The following is an 18,810-nucleotide window of genomic DNA, read 5'->3' on the forward strand; positions in this document are numbered from 1 at the left end:
CCGTATCCCAATCACTATTCACTCAATCTTATTTGTCAGCCAAGCAGGCAGACAGAGCATACACTAGATCATCTGCAATCACAGGCTAAGTGGCAAAGTAATTTTCATATATGCAAATTGTTTGGCATCTTATTCATTATGTCTATAAATAGGACCATATGTCCTCAAACAAAACAGGCCCAGCTGGTGCGTCGGCCCACCGGGAATCTTCCCTGGAGGCCCTATGGCCAATCCGCCTCTGGGTGAAACCCACATAAATATACTCAGTGCACCCAATGTCTTGCTGGTGTTAGGTTTTTATCAGGACTAGCTCCTACAATTTCTGTTCTTGAGGATATTGCTAAAATGCTCCGGTTTCTGTATTCCTTGTACTGGATCTCTGCTGGACCCTGAACTCTCTGCCTGTATCTGACCAGTGTACTTCTCCTGTGCTATGAACTTTTCTGCCATTTGTCTAGTCTTTTATGTATCCTGTCTTTTTTGTTTGTTAATTTTGTGGCCCCATAGCTGTGAATCTCCCAAACTCTTCCTCACTCTCAGCTGATAACAACTATGCACTACTGGGATTATGTCCAGACGACATCCAAATACCTACGAACAGTGCAGTTTCAAGAAAGGTGACTGTTAATGGTGAAAAACATCCTGCACCATAGGGAAAATGCACAACGGCAGATGGAATTTACTGTCAAGACAGAGATGCAGCATTTATTCTGAGGTAAACACTGGGGTTACTGGGAACATACATGGTCCAATATGTTCCCTCTAGATAGAGAGGGAACAAGAGCAAGAGAAGGGACTGAGGAAGAATAGGGAGTACATTTTTTTCAAGAAATTTCACAGTTTAAAATTAAAATTAATCCAATTCCACAGTGTTGTGCAACAAGAAATAAGATACATAGCTCTACAAGAAACAAGTAATGACACCTACAATGTTACCAATAAAGAAGTAGTCTGTACATGGAAAGTATAGATTGAGCACTTAATTTCAACCCTGGATGCCTAGACCTGCCAGATATCAAAAGCTATTATCACGCCCCCCTTCCTTGAGTGGAGACTAAATAATAGGCCTCCAAAGAGGAACACTCTTTAAGTACACTCAAAGATTGTACACTGCTTCCTTACATTTACATTTTCATCCATGCCCCATAGATACCTCTATCCTTTTATGTTCAAAATCTTTAAGATGCTTCTAGCACATTTCAACTGAGTTCTGGTCTTACATCCTTTTTGGTGAATCTAGCTTTTAGACCAGGATCAAACATAGCACACTTCAGGATGTGGACCAAGGCAGGTATCTTATGGGTTGGCCAGCTGGTATCTTCTCTGGGATGCAAGAGAAACTGAATATTTTTAATTCAGAGTTACTGTGTGAAAGTATATATGTCTCAGATATTTCATATCTACCTCTAATAGAACAGTCCACCCTCATTATCTCTGCTTTAAGAAAGACTGGCAAAGAAATGACTTAAATTCTAGCTCTGCATGTGTTAAAGCTATGGAAATACAATCTAAAATTATTTTATGTTAATGCAGACATCTCCTAAACAAAATGTTTTCCTCTACTCCAGCTACCTTCTAGGGAGGCTATGGTTGCATAGGCACCTTCTCATAGGGGCTGTCTTCTCAATATCGCTGTTTTGAAGAGGTGTCATTTCCTCCTCCGAACAAATTTTGGGAGGAGATATTCTGTCTACTCTCCAGTTACTAGAACCCCAGTAACCATGTATAAAAACCTTGCTTCTAAGCCACATTAGTAACACAGATAGAATCATTGTCCTGGTCCTTTGGAAATCTTTCCACCTTCCTTGCAGTAAAGACTGGTTCCTAAGAATCAATAGATTTATTTGCTGAGTTCTATAGAACCTGACTGCTGTGGTTTGAATTCAAGGAATCTGACTATAAATAAGAATTATATATCCAGTCTGACTACTTGACAGCTCGCCCCCTTGGGTTCCCATTGATTTTTCATTCACATGATTGGATGGTTCTCAAGCTGTAACTTGTAGACGTCCCTTCCATATTGTGAGTCCTGAACCTTGGGGGTCATTCCGAGTTGTTCGCTCGTTGCCGATTTTCGCTATACTGCGATTATCCGCTAACTGCGCATGCTCAATGTTCGCAGAGCGCATGCGCCTACTTATTTTACACAAAAGTTAGGTATTTTACTCACGGCATTACGAAGTTTTTTCATCGCTCTGCTGATCGTAGTGTGATTGACAGGAAGTGGGTGTTTCTGGGCGGAAACTGGACGTTTTATGGGAGTGTGCGGAAAAACGCAGGCGTTCCAGTTGCAAAACGCAGGAGTGGCTGGAGAAACGGGGGAGTGGTTGGCAAACGCTGGGTGTGTTTGTGACGTCAAACCAGGAATGAAAAGGACTGAGTAAGTCTGGAGCTACTCAGAAACTGCTAAGAATTTTCTATTCGCAATTCTGCTAATCTTTCGTTCGCAATTCTGCTAAGCTAAGATACACTCCCAGAGGGCGGCGGCTTAGCGTGTGCAATGCTGCTAAAATCAGCAAGCGAGCGAACAACTCGGAATCACCCCCCTTATGTAACCACTTCCCCATCACCTCCACGACATGTTCTTCCTTACCTACCTCCTTCTCTTTACATTCCCTATCAACTTGACTCTGATACATTACTGTGCTAGTCTAGATGTTTATGCACTGGATTAATTTACAGCATTCATGTTGTATAACTCAACCTCTCCAGTTTCCCTGTTATTTCCTCATATTGTATCTGTCTGTTATATGTTTTTCTTTAATAAACAAAAACAGTTTCTGCAAAAAAACAAAGTACAGTATGGCATGTTCAAATATGTAGTAGTGTTGAACATTTAGTTAAAAAAGTGTGGGAAAGCAGAGACAAGTCTGATAAACTAGTTTAACCATAACTATGCTAACAGATTTTATTAATGTCTAAATGCCCTAGTGATTTATTGAGCTTGAGTTTAATTAGGGTAACATAGTTTACTTGCCAGGGTTGTGGCAATACAATACATGATACAGTAATCCTTGTTATTTAATCATTATTACTAGTACTACCAGAATGATCCTGTAAAAGCAGGCAAATTACTTTCCCTAGCCTATATACATTCTATCTCCGTTTACCTAGTAATATAGGGGGTCATTCCGAGTTGATCGCATGCTGCTGATTTTTGCTGTTTTGCGATCAGGTCTCTACTGCGCATGCGTATGCACCGCAATGTGCACACGTGTCGTACGGGTACAATGAGGATCGTTGCTGAGCTATGGATTTAACGAAGAATCTACACGCACAGCCGATCGCAAGAAGATTGACAGAAAGAGGGTGTTTATGGGTGTCAACTGACAGTTTCCTGGGAGTGATAGGGAAAACGCAGGCGTGTCTGGGCGTTTGGAGGGTGGGTGGGTGACGTTAATTCCGGCACCAAAAAGACTACGTAAGTTAAGACCTACTCTGAAACTGCACAAAATGTTTTTTGCAGAGCTCGGCTGCACAGGTGTTCGCACACTTGCAAAGCGAAAATACACTCCCCCGTGGACGGCGACTATGCGTTTGCACAGCTGCTAAAAACAGCTATCGAGTGATCAACTCGGAATGACCCCCATAGTCAATATTAACTGAGTCTAACTCTTGGGGTCTTTTCGTGGGATCAGTGTGACTACTCTATGTTATAGTTAGTGACACTGTTCTCCTTTAACCCCTTCAGTGGTGACTTTATTTTTATTATGTCACACCTCCCAGGGTTGGTTTAAATTAACTACCTGCTAGTTGCCAGGGGTTTACATGCGTTGCCAGGGGTTTCACGCACTGGGTGTCATACTCGTTGCCAGGGGTTTCATGCTCTGGGATCCATGCTCATTGCCAAGAGTAATGTTCATTGCCAAGGGGCATGCTTGTTGCCATGGGGAATGCTCGTTGCCAAGGGGGTGTATTTTTGCCTGCCAGCATTGAAATCATCTCCCCCTTTTCCCTCGTGCTCTGATCAGGGGGACAGAGGTTTGCGAAATATCGCAGTTGCGTCATGATGTCACAATGCAACAGCGTCATTCTGCAAAACTCCACCCCCCGACTGGAGTACAAGGGAGGAGGAGCAGTGGCATGCCCTGGAAATCTTCCGGGATAGCCAGTCTCCCCAGTGCAGCTGGCCCCGGACATTTTCCGGGCATGCCAATTAAGGGGATAATCCAAGAGCAAAGAAGTGACTTCTCTGTAGAACCTAAACTAAAGTACATAGACACATGCAGGGGGGGGGGATTCTGGTTGCCCAGAAACCCCCTCCATCTGGCCAGAAGCTTAAATTGTGACCACTATAGCAATAGTATATATTACAATAGCTAGAGCTGCCACCACAACATGCAGTGTAAGGGACAGTTCTGTCTCCTACTGGTTCTATTATGTTTGTGTAGTTATTTATTATGGGATGTTTAACCTTTTGCTGACCACTTATGTTATTTATATTAGTTTAATACATTTGATACAGCGTATCATGCACTATAAATATTGTAATTATTAAAACAGTACTCCATACACTATCCATTGTATAAAAAGACCAAGAGGTACATATGTATGTCCAGGGTCGGTACTAGGTTCTTCTGTTCCACAGGGTGGGAGATTGTGGATTGCATTTGGAAACCCCACTCTAGAATTCCTGTGTTTGCCCCTGAAGTATCACGTTATTGTTATAATGTATAATGCCATAATGTTTTCACTGAGCTGGCGGCAATTTTCCAATTTTCCAATATGTGTTTATTTACTGTAAGTGTTTCAGCACAATTTAGATTGCACCTGGCAAAGTATGTGTCATGTGTAGTATGCTGTGAGTTTAAGCAGTTCTGTATAATTTGTTTCCATTACCGGAATTAAAGTACCAAGGGTTTGACTGAGATACAGTAAAAGAATAGTTCTGTGTTTTACATTATTTGTATCATCTGTAGGCCTTACACAATGCACAGCCCATCGAGTGTCCATAATACAATGAGCATCCCTACTGGTAGCCATAGTGCAATGCACATCCCATCTGGTGACTATCATACAATGAGCAGCCCATCTGGCAAACATTATGCAATGAGCAGCCCATCTAAGGCCATTACACATTGTAGAGCACATTTGGAGGCCATTATGCAATGTGCAGCCCATCTAGCTATCATGCTAGTAGTACCGTCTATTTAGTTACAATATAACAAGTCACAATTCATATAATGCATTTTGTAAAAGTCAGCAGCCTAGAAATAATTAAATGCTACATAAAACGTCTTGGGACCATTATACAATGTAAATAATTAAGAAGGGTTGACTTAATGCTATTTCAGGTACCCACGATAAGTACAGCTGCATTAGTTGTGGCACTAACATCACATTGCAACAATAAATTGCAACAAGCAGAACATGTTCAACAGCCATTCATATTACTGTAGCACTGCAAAGTTTTACACATTTCTCAAGTGGTTACAAATGATAGTGAAAGTATCAAGAGGAAATTTCAATTTGTGTCAAGAATAGAAATGAGTGAATCAGCACCAATTCACAAATGATTCTAATAATTCAGATATTCACCACTGGTTGACTAACTTGTCCTTCATTTGATAAAAACAAAAATTGGACACCTATCAGCCCCACCCTGAAAAGACCTGGTGCTTTTTCTGATTATCCTGGAGTGTGGAGGCCAAAGTATCTGCAGACTAGCATCTTTGGCACATATGAGTTCCAGTGGTCTCAATTTAATGGGCAATGGTTCCTTTTAATAACATAATTCTAATAAATCTAACAAATATTTAAATTAGTAAGACCTTCCAAATTCACAGACAATTTAATGCTTCATTTGTTAAAAAAAGACATAGGGCGGGATGTAACGCCGCATGACGTGCGGGATTCTGGCTGAACTCAGACTTTTTTTTAAAGTGGCAATCACTTACAAGACATGGTTTTGCCTTGTACAGTGATTGCCCCTTTAAAAAAAAAACCTCTGCGTTCGACTGGAATCCTGCAAGCCGGCCGAACTCGGGCGCCATTACATGCTGCCCATAATATTAAAGAGGCATACTTTAATACATGAGGGTATTCCAGTGCATATTACATAAATTCTAATATAGAGAAAATACAAGTCTGTCAAAATCAATCTTTTAGAATTTCTAGTTTCGTTGATCCAGAGTGTAAACCCCCCAGCAATGCATCTTCCAAGTAACCCTCACAAGGGGAAAAACAATCCTTCCTCTACTATATGACCCTCTTATCAATTCTTTAGGACAGCCACCGCAACTCTTTAATTGGATAGTTATTTGTACCAATCCTTGTACTTTTCTTACAACCAATTTTAATCCATCAATGGAATCTAACACCCATCTCTCCCCCTGTAGTGAATTGTATCAAACCTCACATTGAAAAATCTTTATCTACATATGTTGGTATCTATGTTATTACCAGTTATTTATATAGCACATACATATTCTACAGCACTTTTACAGATATTTGGCCATTCACATTGGTGGATCTATGGGGCAGATGTATTAACCTGGAGAAGTGATAAAGCAGTGATAAGCACAAGGTGACAATGCACCAGCCAAGATCATTACAGATTTGGTCTGTAATACACCCTAAATATATGGTGATCAGATTTTTATATATATATATATATATATATATATATATATATATATATATAAATAAAATAAAAATCAATATAAATGAAATGTATTGATCATATATTTCATTTCCTTTTGGTTATTTTCACACAAGCCTATTAGAACATGTCATAATCGCATGTTTATAACAGGTATAACCTACCCAAAAAAAAACAGATGAAACCAAAATAACAGATCTTCCCTGCCCCATGTGCAGTGATAAGTGCAAGGTGATAAGGCACCAGCCAATCAACTCCAATATGTAAATTAACAGTTAGGAGCTGACTAGCCTGTGCATTATCACCTTGCACTTATCACTGCTTTATCACTTCTCCAGGCTTAATACATCTACCCCATTATTCATTACCACATGTATACCCACATACAAGAGTTAATTTTTGTTGGGAACCAGTTTACCTACCAACATATTTATTAAGTGTTGGAGGAAACTGGAGTGTCATTCACTAGAATGGGAATGTCTCAGTGTGCTCCTGGTGTGACTAGGTGGACGGATCACCTAGTCACGCCGGGAGCGCTTCTATACGATAGAGCCGTATCAGAAGAGCGCGGCTCCATCTGTACTCCTACATTGCGATACAAACAGGCTGATCGGGGCCGGAGCTGATGTCAAACACCCGCCCTGAAAACGCTTGGGAACACCTGCCTTTTTCTTGACACTCCCAGTAAATGGCCAGTTACCACCCCCAAATGTGCGCCTCCTGTCAATCACCTTGCGAATACCTGTGCTTTCGACATTCTTGCACCATCCTGTCGCTGTTTGGTGATGCGCATGCGCAGTCATTCGATAACCGGCCGCTGTGCGATTTCTAGAGATGAGCGGGTTCGGTTCTCCGAGATCCGAACCCCCCCGGACTTCACCTATTTTACACGGTTCCGAGGCAGCCTCGGATCTTCCTGCCTTGCTCGGTTAACCCGAACGCGCCCGAACGTCATCATCCCACTGTCGGATTCTCGCGAGATTCGTATTCTATATAAAGAGCCGCGCATCGCTGCCATTTTCACTCGTGCATTGGAGATTGAACGGAGAGGACGTGGCTGCATTCTCTCCCTTAAAAGCTCCGTAATCTGTGCTCAGTGTGCTGCAAATATCTGTGCTGTGTGCTGCAAATATCTACGTTCTCTGCCTGAAAACGCTCCATATCTATGCTCAGTGTGCTGCAAATATCTGTGCTCAGTGTGCTGCATTGTGGGGACCACCAGTATATAATTATAGTAGTACAGTAGAGTAGGCCATTGCTGTATCTTGCAGCTCTGTGTCAAGTATACTATCTCTGTGCTGCATTATTGTGAGCAGTATATAGTAGGACAGTGCAGCATTTTGGTGACCAACAGTATACATATAGTACAGTACAGTAGGCCATTTCTGTATCTTGCAGCTCTGTGTCACTTCTAGTATCCTGATCAGTGCTCAATATCTGCTGCATTGTTGTGACCAGTATGTATACTGTACTGTGCGACATGTGTTATACACCTGGTGATTTTATACATCCTGTAATCTGTACTGAGTGATGTGTGAGATACACCTTGGGATTATACACCCTATATACTGTACTGAGCGATGTGTGAGATACACCTGGGAATTATACACCCTATATACTGTACTGTGTGATGTGTGAGATACACCTGGGGATTGTACACCCTATATACTGTTCTGTGTGATGTGTGAGATACACCTGGGGATTGTACACCTTATATACTGTACTGTGTGATGTGTGAGATACACCTGGGGATTGTACACCCTATATACTGTACTGTGTGATGTGTGAGATACACCTGGGAATTATACACCCTATATACTGTACTGTGTGATGTTTGAGATACACCCGGGGATTATACACCCTATATTATTATTATTATTATTATTATTATTTTTATTATCCATAATTTATATGGCGACACAAGGGTTCTGCAGTGCCCAATTACAGAGTACATAAATAATCAAACAGGAAAACAGCAATTTACAGTTGATGACAGTATAGGACAAGTACAGGGTAAATAAACATTGTTACATCAGCAGATGACACTGGAATAAGTATCAGGTGGCAGAAGACTGCTGGATGTGGTACAGTTGAAGATTATTAAAGTAAGACAAAGGATAAGCACATGAGGGAAGAGGACCCTGCTCGTGAGAGTTTACAATCTAAAGGGGAGGGGTAGACAGACATGGGTGACCCAGATGGGGTACATAGAGAATGTGGAACAGAGGGTTAGGATGAGATTTGGCTGGGTTTGGTGAAGAAGTGGACCCCCAGAAGGCACAAGTCAATACTTAACATTGCAACATTTTACTGGGATATGCAGGAGAAAATTAAAAATAGGGGAAAATAAAAATAAAAAAAAGAATCAATAACTTCTACCGCTTTCAAAAAGGTCAATGGAAGCTGAAATAATGGACAACTACCTCATGGAAGCCAGATACAGTATACCAAACAGTACTTAGCAGAGTTAGGAATGAGTGCTTACAGTAACATTTTGTCATAATATTTCAGAAACTGCATGGCTGGTCTCTTGCATTCTTTTGCTCTAATACACCACCTGCTTTAGGATTTATATTCAAAAACATTATGTCTCCATAATCCCAAAAACGTCAATCTTCTTGGAAAGTGGTTTGTTCCTTTGTAAGGGAAAGAGAACAAACGTTCTCAAACAACGCAGAGAAAGATAAATACTGGCGCCGGCTGAATCTCAGAATAAAGAACGTCAACAATTAAATCAATTAAAAAATCACATATTTAATATAATAAATCTAAGAAGTGTGTAAATAGCACATGAATTATAAAATAACACATGAATTAAAAATATATAGCAGAGAGATCCTAATGGAAAATTGAGAGTCTCTCAAATAGGTTAGTGACCACTTCAATTTGGATAGGGCAATAATCACTGATGATCTGGCTAGAACTCAGTCCTCCAAGAAATCCTCATAAATTAGTGGTTATGAATATTACCATGGTCTCAGTAAAGGGTCCCCTTGGTTCTCAATTGCAGATCGAGGTCCAATAGCAGCAGGGGAATAAGCAGAGACGTCAAACAGTGCCGTTTGCAGAGGTTCTTGAGGATTCAAAGAGAGTCCCAAAAATTGCCAGAGGATTCCAGGTGAAAGTCAATGTGGTGCCCGTGGTCAGATGAGAGTGGTGGCTCAACGCGTTTCGCTGGTCTATGTCACCGCCAGCTTCCTCAGGAACGGTTTCTCAATTTCTTTTTCCTCTGGGAAGGGATTGTGGATTCGCAGGAATATCTGAGCATTTCTGTTATCAGAAAGCAGCGACTTTCTACAAATGTTTACGAATAATTCTAGTGATTTTGTAATTTTCTTCCAGTGATTTGGACCAATAATACCATTGATTAGAACGAATAATTCCAGTGATTTTGTCATTTTTTTCCAGTGATTTGGACCAATAATACCATTGATTAGAACAAATAATTCTTGTCATATTGAGGTGTTTGTGTCGCTTAGCTTAGCCGTCCAGCGACCTTGGTGCACTCTTTTTCTCTTTTCTTTGCATCATGTGCTGTTTGGGGCAAATTTTTTGAAGTTCCATCCTGTCTGACACTGCAGTGCCACTCCTAGATGGGCCAGGTGTTTGTGCCGCCCACTTGGGTCGCTTTGCTTAGTCATCCAGCGACCTGGAAAAAAACACCCGAATCCAAAACACACCCGAATCCGACAAAAAATTTTCAGGGAGGTTTTGATAAAACGCGTCCGAATCCAAAACACGGCCGCGGAACCGAATCCAAAACCAGAACACAAAACCCGAAAAGCTTCCGGTGCACATCTCTAGCGATTTCACACAACAGCGATCAGGTCTAAATCGCGCCCAGAGTTACTGCTGAAAATTAGCATTGTAAATATTTATCAAGGGGCCCAGACCATGCACTAATAGTTATTCAAGTCTCTTAACATGGGCCCCTCCCAAGGTATTTCCCGGTGGGCCCTTCATGCCTCACTCCGACGCTGCTAATATAGTAAAGCAGCATGAGGTATCTGATAAGTATATGCCTCCTGCTTACATTAGTGATCTGTGCTACATCCTATTGGATCACCTGCGTCACCTTGGATGGCTATGTGTCCCATGAGGATGCTCAAGTTGGGTGCTGCAGTTCCTACAAAGGGGCCAGGAAATCGAAATTTTTCGACAGAGATTCTGGTCTTGTCACTCCCCCAAATCGGCGGTGACATGCCTCCATTTTGGAAAACTGAGGCCATCTCCGCCTCCTCCCTGTCACCTAATGGTAGCAGACTGTCAAACACTGACAGTCTGCAGCCGTAGTGTTCAGTATGTATGGGTCCGGCACATGTGCAAAGTACCGAACATAGGTATTTTAAGCTATGCACCACAATACTGTTGGGACCTTAATCAGACCCACAGTGCAGGCGGCCATTTGTGAGCTAAGGCACCATTCAGTATATTAATTCACTTGTAACTAGTGATGTCAGGGCCGTAACTAGGGGGAAGGCTAAGGGGGCATGCGCCCCGGGTGCAGGATTTGAGGGGGCGCCAAAGAGTTACAGAGTAGCAGGTTTATTTATTATTATTTATTATTTATTAACAGTTTTTTATATAGCGCAGCAAATTCCATTGCGCTTTACAATTGGAAATAAAATGATATAACAAAACTAGGTAATAACAAACAGTCATAGAGGTAGGAAGGCCCTGCTCGCAAGCTTACAATCTATACATAGTTATTTTATTTTGTTTTTTACCTACAGCGCTGTGCTGATCCAGTGAGACAGGAGACAGCTCCCAGGGCAATGTATCTGACCCACCTGTCTGACCGCAGCTGGCTCCGACGCTGTGTGCGTGAGCTCCAGTAACTGGGATCTCTCCTATGTCAGCTACTGTCTTAAACTCTCTTTTTTGCCATGCAGGGCTGCGACTAGCATGCGGTGCATCGTACAAGCTATAGAAGTGCACTGTGCTCCCTTTTAGCAGTATCAATCTCCGCTTTGCCTCCCAGATGTGGGGATTTAGTGTAGCATATAGGGGGGTGTAGTGCAGTGATGTAGTGTACCATATAGGGTATGTAGTGTAGTAATGTACTACAGTATATAGGGGCCTGAAGTGCACTGATGTGGTGTAGCATATAAAGGGATGTAGTGTAGGGATGTCGTGTAGCATATAGGGTATGTAGTGCAGTGCATAGGGGCATGTAGTGTAGTGATGTAGTTCAGTGTGTAGGGGATGTAGTATAGTGTTATAGGGCCTAATTCAGACCTGATCGCTTGCTAGGGTTTTTTTTGCACTGCTGCAAACAGATAGTCGCCGCCCACAGGTGAGTGTATTTTCGCTTTGCTAGTGTGCGAACGCATGTGTATCATAGCTGAACAAACAGATTTTGTGCAGTCTCTGAGTAGCCCAGGACTTACTCAGCCGCTGCGATCACTACAGCCTGTCCGGGGACGGAATTGACATCAGACACCTGCCCTGCAAAAGCTTGGACACGCCTGCATTTTTCCAACCACTCCCTGAAAATGGTCAGTTACCACCCACAAATGCCTTCTTCCTGTCAATCTCCTTGCAAACTGCCGTGCGAATGGATCCTTCGCACAAACCCATCGCTGATTGGTGATAGACTTTGTACACATGCGACCCGCCTGCGCATTGCAGTGCATACGAATGCGCAGTTCTGACCTGATCACAGCGCTGCAAAAAAGCTAGCGAGTGATCAGGTCTGAATTACCCCATAGTGCAGTGAATAGGGAAATGTAGTGCAGTGATGAAGTGTTATCATAAGGTGCAGCATACCTCCCAACATGTTCCTCTCCAGGAGGGACAGAATTCTCTGCTCCTGGACTTCCCTCTCAATTTATGATTGCCGGCACCTGTGTTGAACAGGTTAATGGATAAGAAAGGTGTCTCCCCACAGGTGAGGGCAATCATAAATTAAGAGGGAAGTCCAGAAGCAGAGCATTCTGTCCCTCCTGGTGAGGGTTATGTTGGGAGGTATGGTGCAGTGATGTAGTGCAATGTATGGGGACACACAGAGGAGCATGTAGTTGAACATGCTGGGGGGGCATGTGACGCTTAGGGCATTTGAGGCACATAGGAGAATATTGTGCAGTAGTATCCCTTTTTTTTGTTTAATTTTTAATTTTATTATTATTTATTTATTTATTTATTTATTTGGGTGGGGACGGGCGCCAAATTACTGCCTTGCCCCGGGTGCCAAAAATCCTAGTTTCGGCCCTGGTGATGTTACTAAGGTATGATGTAATTTCAATCATGTAATAGTCCAGCACACAAACATGGCTTCTTTTACTGTGTATAGATGACATGTAACAGATTAAGGCTGTGGACAAAATGGTTTACCAGAGGATTTTAATTGTGACATTGTTTTTGTAGAAAATTTTAGGAGCTAGAAAGTGAGCTCTAAATTTATATGTCTGCCCAGGACACATTGCAAAGCCTTGTCTGTTGGTCTGTAGACAATGCAGAGCTTCATCTAAGTAACTGCACACAAGTCAAAACTCCTTTTAGATTCCCAATATACCAGTCAGAATCCCCTCTGAAGATCAATACATCATACTTGCCGCCATCCTGGCTGCTCTCTCCAGGGGGAGAGGGGCGGGGCTATGATGCAGAGAGGGGGCGAGGTGGAGGCAGAACAGGGACGTGGTTGCCACGTTCACATCATTGTAGCCACGCCCCCCTGCTCCATAATGCTGTTATTATCGGCATTATACTGCAGGGAGCGTGGCTATGATGACATGATTCAGCGGGAATCGTGTCATTGACTGCCCGGACCACACACTTTACTCATTAAGTGGGTGGCCGGGCAGGGATATCTTGAAACTCAAGAGACTTGCCTGTTCTTCCGAGGGGCTGGGAGGGCCATCCGATTTTCGGGAGCCTCCCAGCCATTCCAGGAAAGTAGGCAAGTATGCAATACATGTGCAGAAGACAATCTGATGCCCATTGTGCTAATGTGCAATATGCAATCCAGAGACAACGAAGAGCCTCAATCATCCTGTCTGGTAACTTGTAGTTTCTTATTAATTAATCAATTAATTAATTTTTAAAAATCAATAAAAATATAAAAATGCACTAATGGTACTGCATCTACCATGAGTGACGGGTATGGAGTGGTCAATGTTTATTGAGTCCGTAAGGGCCATGCATCTGATCCTTCACTTATAAGGGTTCGTCCTGCACTCATGAGGTTAGCTCCTCACTACCTGTTATCCTTTCACTGTGGCTGTCCAGTTCTGTCCCTACCACAGTAGAGATGCAGAGTCTCTGCACTGGATGCAGCAGCTCAATGTCACCAGTGCTGGGACTCTAATGACTCTACTGCAGTAGGGATAGAGTGGACATTATGTCTTGCCTATTAATAAATGGCTTCATGTGAGAGCAGAGTCAAGGATGCACACACCGCTCAACCTGTACCCATTGGCTATACTTTCATTTCAGCCAACATTTCCTAAATCGCTGGTAAAATGGCACTTGGGCCATTTTCCCAAAGATTTATAGACTGAATGTACAGTTGAGAAATCATCCAAAAAAATGGCGCCAATGCTCTTTTTGCATGTGGAGTAGATTTTGGCACAGACCAGCATGGAGACTGCACATGGGTCCACCCCTCTTATAAATGCCCTACAATGAAGCACAGTATTAATGGGCTGTTTTACACCCAAAGGACAGACATTTAGACAGGCAGTAGAGGGGAACACACTGACACAAAAGGTGGAGAAACTGACGGGCCAGAGATGACACACTAATATGACAGAAAGAATAGAGTCAGATGGGTGCTTTTAATGTGCGTGTTATATCAAATGTGATACACACAGGAATGGTTATGCTCTGAAAACAGTGCGTGTACTATAAATTGGGAGGAACATTCCTCATTTGCTTTGATTTGTCAATAGTACTGAACTATTTCCTGTAAGTACTCTAAACTGTACTCATTCTAGCATCACCTTGGCTTGTCACTCCAGACAATCTTTACAGGGAGGTACAGGATGCTACAAATGAAATTTTCTCTCTCATTCCTCCTTCCAAACCTGGACATGGCAGTAGTGGAGCTTTGTGATCCACTTGCAGAGCATGCCGTCTCTTTGTACACAGGCTTACAAATCTCTTAAAAGCCTTTGCTCTTAATACATGTATTTTTATTGCTTGATTCAAAACAGAATGAGTCAGACTTGCATCAAGCTTTAGTCAGACTTGCATCACATTCTAACAATAGTTTTAACTTTTGCCCTTAACTCTCATATTTCCCCCACCCTCACTCATTTTCCTGTGAGTTGCTGGCTGTTCTATGTTTCTGACAGACTGGTCTCCTACAAGTACAAGTTCCAGTTTATCAGTTTCACGATAATTGACAACTGAAATGGCTGCACTCTGTCAGTCCTCTTGATTGCAACACAGGTTGATGTTAAATGGAGTTGAGCAATTTTCTATCTGCACATGCACAAAAATCCCTAAAAACTGATATGGAGCATGTGATTGAGACACATGGCATCAGAAATGTAATGGAAATGTGTGGGGCGTTCCCTTGGAGATGGCTTTTGAGATGCACGTCTAATGGGCATGTTCGCTCCCTGCTACAGTAATGTAGCGCAATGTCACCAGTGCTGGGACTCTAATGCCTCTGTTGCAGTGGGAGTAGGGTGGACATTATGTGATGTCCAGAAGTTAAAGTGAGCCGGAACTGGGCAGAACTGTGTCCTGTCAGTTCCAACGGGAGACGGAACCAGTTCACCTCCTCCGGCTCACCTAACCCAAGAGGAAGATGTTGGGCACCCGCTGATATTGTGTTACCAGCGGGTGTCCGGCTCCTACCCATCAGTGGCTGCTGGAGGCCGGAGCTCACTCCTGAGCTCCAGCTTCTAGGTCAGGCAGTGTGCGGCTGGGCAGCGCTATGGGAGAGACATCATGATGTCTCTCTCACAGTGGTGAGGAGCGGGCGGCCGGACGGAGGGCAGAGCGGTCCAGAAGCAGGAGCTGGGCTGGTGAGTATTGTGGGTTTTTTTTTTGGGTGTGTGTATGTGTAAATGGCGCTACTATGGGGCACATCTGCTGGGGGGTATAACTACAGGGGCACATCTGCTGGGGACATAATTAATGGGGGCACATCTGCTGGGGGTATAACTACAGGGGCACATCTGCTTGGGGGAAACTAATGGGGGCACATCTGAAGAAGGCATAACTAATAAGGGCACATCTGTTGGGGGCATAACTAATGGGGGCACATCTGCTGGGGGCATAACTAATGGGGGCACATCTGCCGGGGGCATATCTACTGGGGCATAACTACAGGGGGCACATCAACTGGGGCATAACTACAGGAGGCACATCTACTGTGGCATAACTACAGGGGGCACACTTACTGGAGGCATAACTAATGAGGGCACATCTACTGGAGCATAACTACAGGGGGCACATCTACTGGTGCACTTCTGACTAGGGGCATAACTGCTGGGGGAAAATCTACTGGGGCATAACTACTGGGGACATTACTAATGAGGGCATTGCATAGGGGGTACTTAATAAGGGGCATCACTCCTGGGGACATAAGGGGCACTACTACTGGGGGCACTGTGTAAGGGGCACCAATACTATGGGCACTACCACTGCAGTGGACATTGCATAAGGGGCACTAATACTGAGTACACTGTATAAAGGGCACTACTGCTGTGGGCATTATATGTATTTGGGGTGCTACTACTGTGGGCTTTGTATATAAGGGGCACTAATGTGTGTCATAACAAAAATAAGGGACACTACTATGTGGTGTTACGGGAATAAGATTGTGCTACTGTGTGGCGTAATTTGAATTGGGGATACTATTGGGTGACCATGCCCCTTTTGTTTTGAGACCACGCCCCTTTTTTGCTGCGTGTGCAATCCCTTTACTTCACAGGCCCGGGGGGGGGAAATGGGGGGGAGGTGAGTTCCACCACCTCTCTAGGACCACTTTAAGCACTGGTGATGTCCATTAATAAAAGGCAGGGTCCAGCTGCTCACCCTGCAGTCATTGACTATACCTTTCAGACAGATTTCTGCACAAATATCTGGCAAAATGGCACTGGTAAAATCATTAGAAAGTAGTGGCAATGTCATTTTTGCATGTGTAGTAGACTCTGGCACAGACCAGATTATCTTCATCAAATGCCCCGGCATGAGAAAGAGGGGAGCCTGCCCTGCATGGAGGATGTAAACGGGCCCACCCCTTCTATAAAGTGCCCTTTTAGGGAAGCACAATAGGATTGTTGTGGGCATGTCGCTGGACTGGTTGTACAGTACACACAGACTCAGACTATTGCTCACATTGGAGGCATACTCAGATGGAAAACCTGCACCTGCCATAGGGCTGGTGCACATTCTGATGATGCAACCAAAGGTGGCATCTAAACTGTCTAATGACACTCAAAGTGGGCATCCCAGTCCTTTTACATTAAAATATACTGTGGCAGGGACAGCATGATTCCACGTGAGGTAAATGTGGAATGGCAGGCTTTTGCAATATTTGAGCAGCAGCAACAGGTCTGATGGGATCCTGACTGGGTTTTAGCTGAGTCTGTGGTAAGCCACAGCTGGGCTAATCACTTCACCTTGTTTGCATTTTTAAAATATGTGTTTTGTTCAGTAGGTCATTGCTCCTGATGCCGTAGTTGTAAGTTTTTTTATACCTGTGAGTACGGCACCTCAGCCTGTTTATATTGATATTTATATGCAGGCACCCGGACTATTGACTGATACTGGGGAGAGCTGAACCTCTGGTGCATATATATATATATATATATATATACTGCATATATAAACATGAACAAATGGCACTCCATGGTCTTATTGAAAAGAATTCACACCAACAGCATTAACTTGCAACATTTCGGGGTCCTTTATTGCCTGTCATCAGGCAGCTCATATATAAACAAATATGCCAATGTATTTACCTTAAATACCCGCTGAAGTCCAGCCGTCCATCGCCGGTCCGCCACGCTTCCTCACCATCAGGAATACCGGAAGTTCGGACAGCGGGGAAGCTTGGTGGACCGGCGATGGACTGCGGGACCTCAGTGGGTATTTAAGGTAAATACATTGTCATGTTTGTTTATATATGAGCTGCCTGACGACAGGGAATAAAGGACCCCGAAATGTTGCAAGTTAATGCTGTTGGGGTGAATTCTTTTCAATAAGACCATGGAGTGCCATTTGTTCATGTTTGTATTCATCATTATAGTTTCTGGCACCCTGGCATTATATGTACGCTGAATGGGAGTCTCCGACCACTCGTCACCGACAGTCCCCCGCTGCCGCCAGTGAGGACACATGACAACAAGACAGCAACTCTTGGGCAGGAGGCAGCACTCACGCAGATGAGCGTCTCTAGGTCACCAGGGAGCGCAGCCGGTGGTCATCGCTGTTGATCAGTAGCTTCCCCTGGGACGCCCATGTCCCAGCCAGCAGCACAGTTGTTGCAGTGTTGGCCTCCACTGATGCTCCATTCAGGTATCAGTTCTGCTACACTGAGCATTCACAATGCCAATGCAGGCATGTGTCTGGTGGGAAGATGGAATTGTTAATTACCCTGCATCTGGCGTTAATGTGCTTTATGTGTATATATCCAGTATATATATATATATATATATAATTAAATATAAATATATATATATATATATATATATAAATATAAATATATATATATATATATATATATCTATCCTTGAATGTTATCCACATTAGATTATGTGATCATCTACTGTATTGTGTGCTACAGCACCTTAATGCTAGATGCAGGGTAACTAATAATTCCATCTTAACACTAAATATGTTATTGTGCTTTTTGACATTTGAATATATATGTATTTTTGTGCATATCTATACTTCTGTAAATTCACACACGCATACATACATACATACATACATACATACATACATACATACATATATATTAGAACAGCACTCATAAACTAACTTGAAGATCTTGTATTTTGTCCAAACTGTAATAACTTATTTATTTTTCATTTTATATATATATATACAGGTTGAGTATCCCTTATCCAAAATGCTTGGGACCAGAGGTATTTTGGATAATGGATTTTTCCGTATTTTGGAATAATTAGATACCATAATGAGATTTCATGGTGATGGGACCTAAATCTAAGCACAGAATGCATTTATGTTTCATATACACCTTATACACACAGCCTGAAGGTAATTTTTGCCAATATTTTTTATAACTT

The sequence above is a fragment of the Pseudophryne corroboree genome, chromosome 6 (assembly GCF_028390025.1).
Source record: "Pseudophryne corroboree isolate aPseCor3 chromosome 6, aPseCor3.hap2, whole genome shotgun sequence".
Lineage (NCBI taxonomy): Eukaryota > Metazoa > Chordata > Amphibia > Anura > Myobatrachidae > Pseudophryne > Pseudophryne corroboree.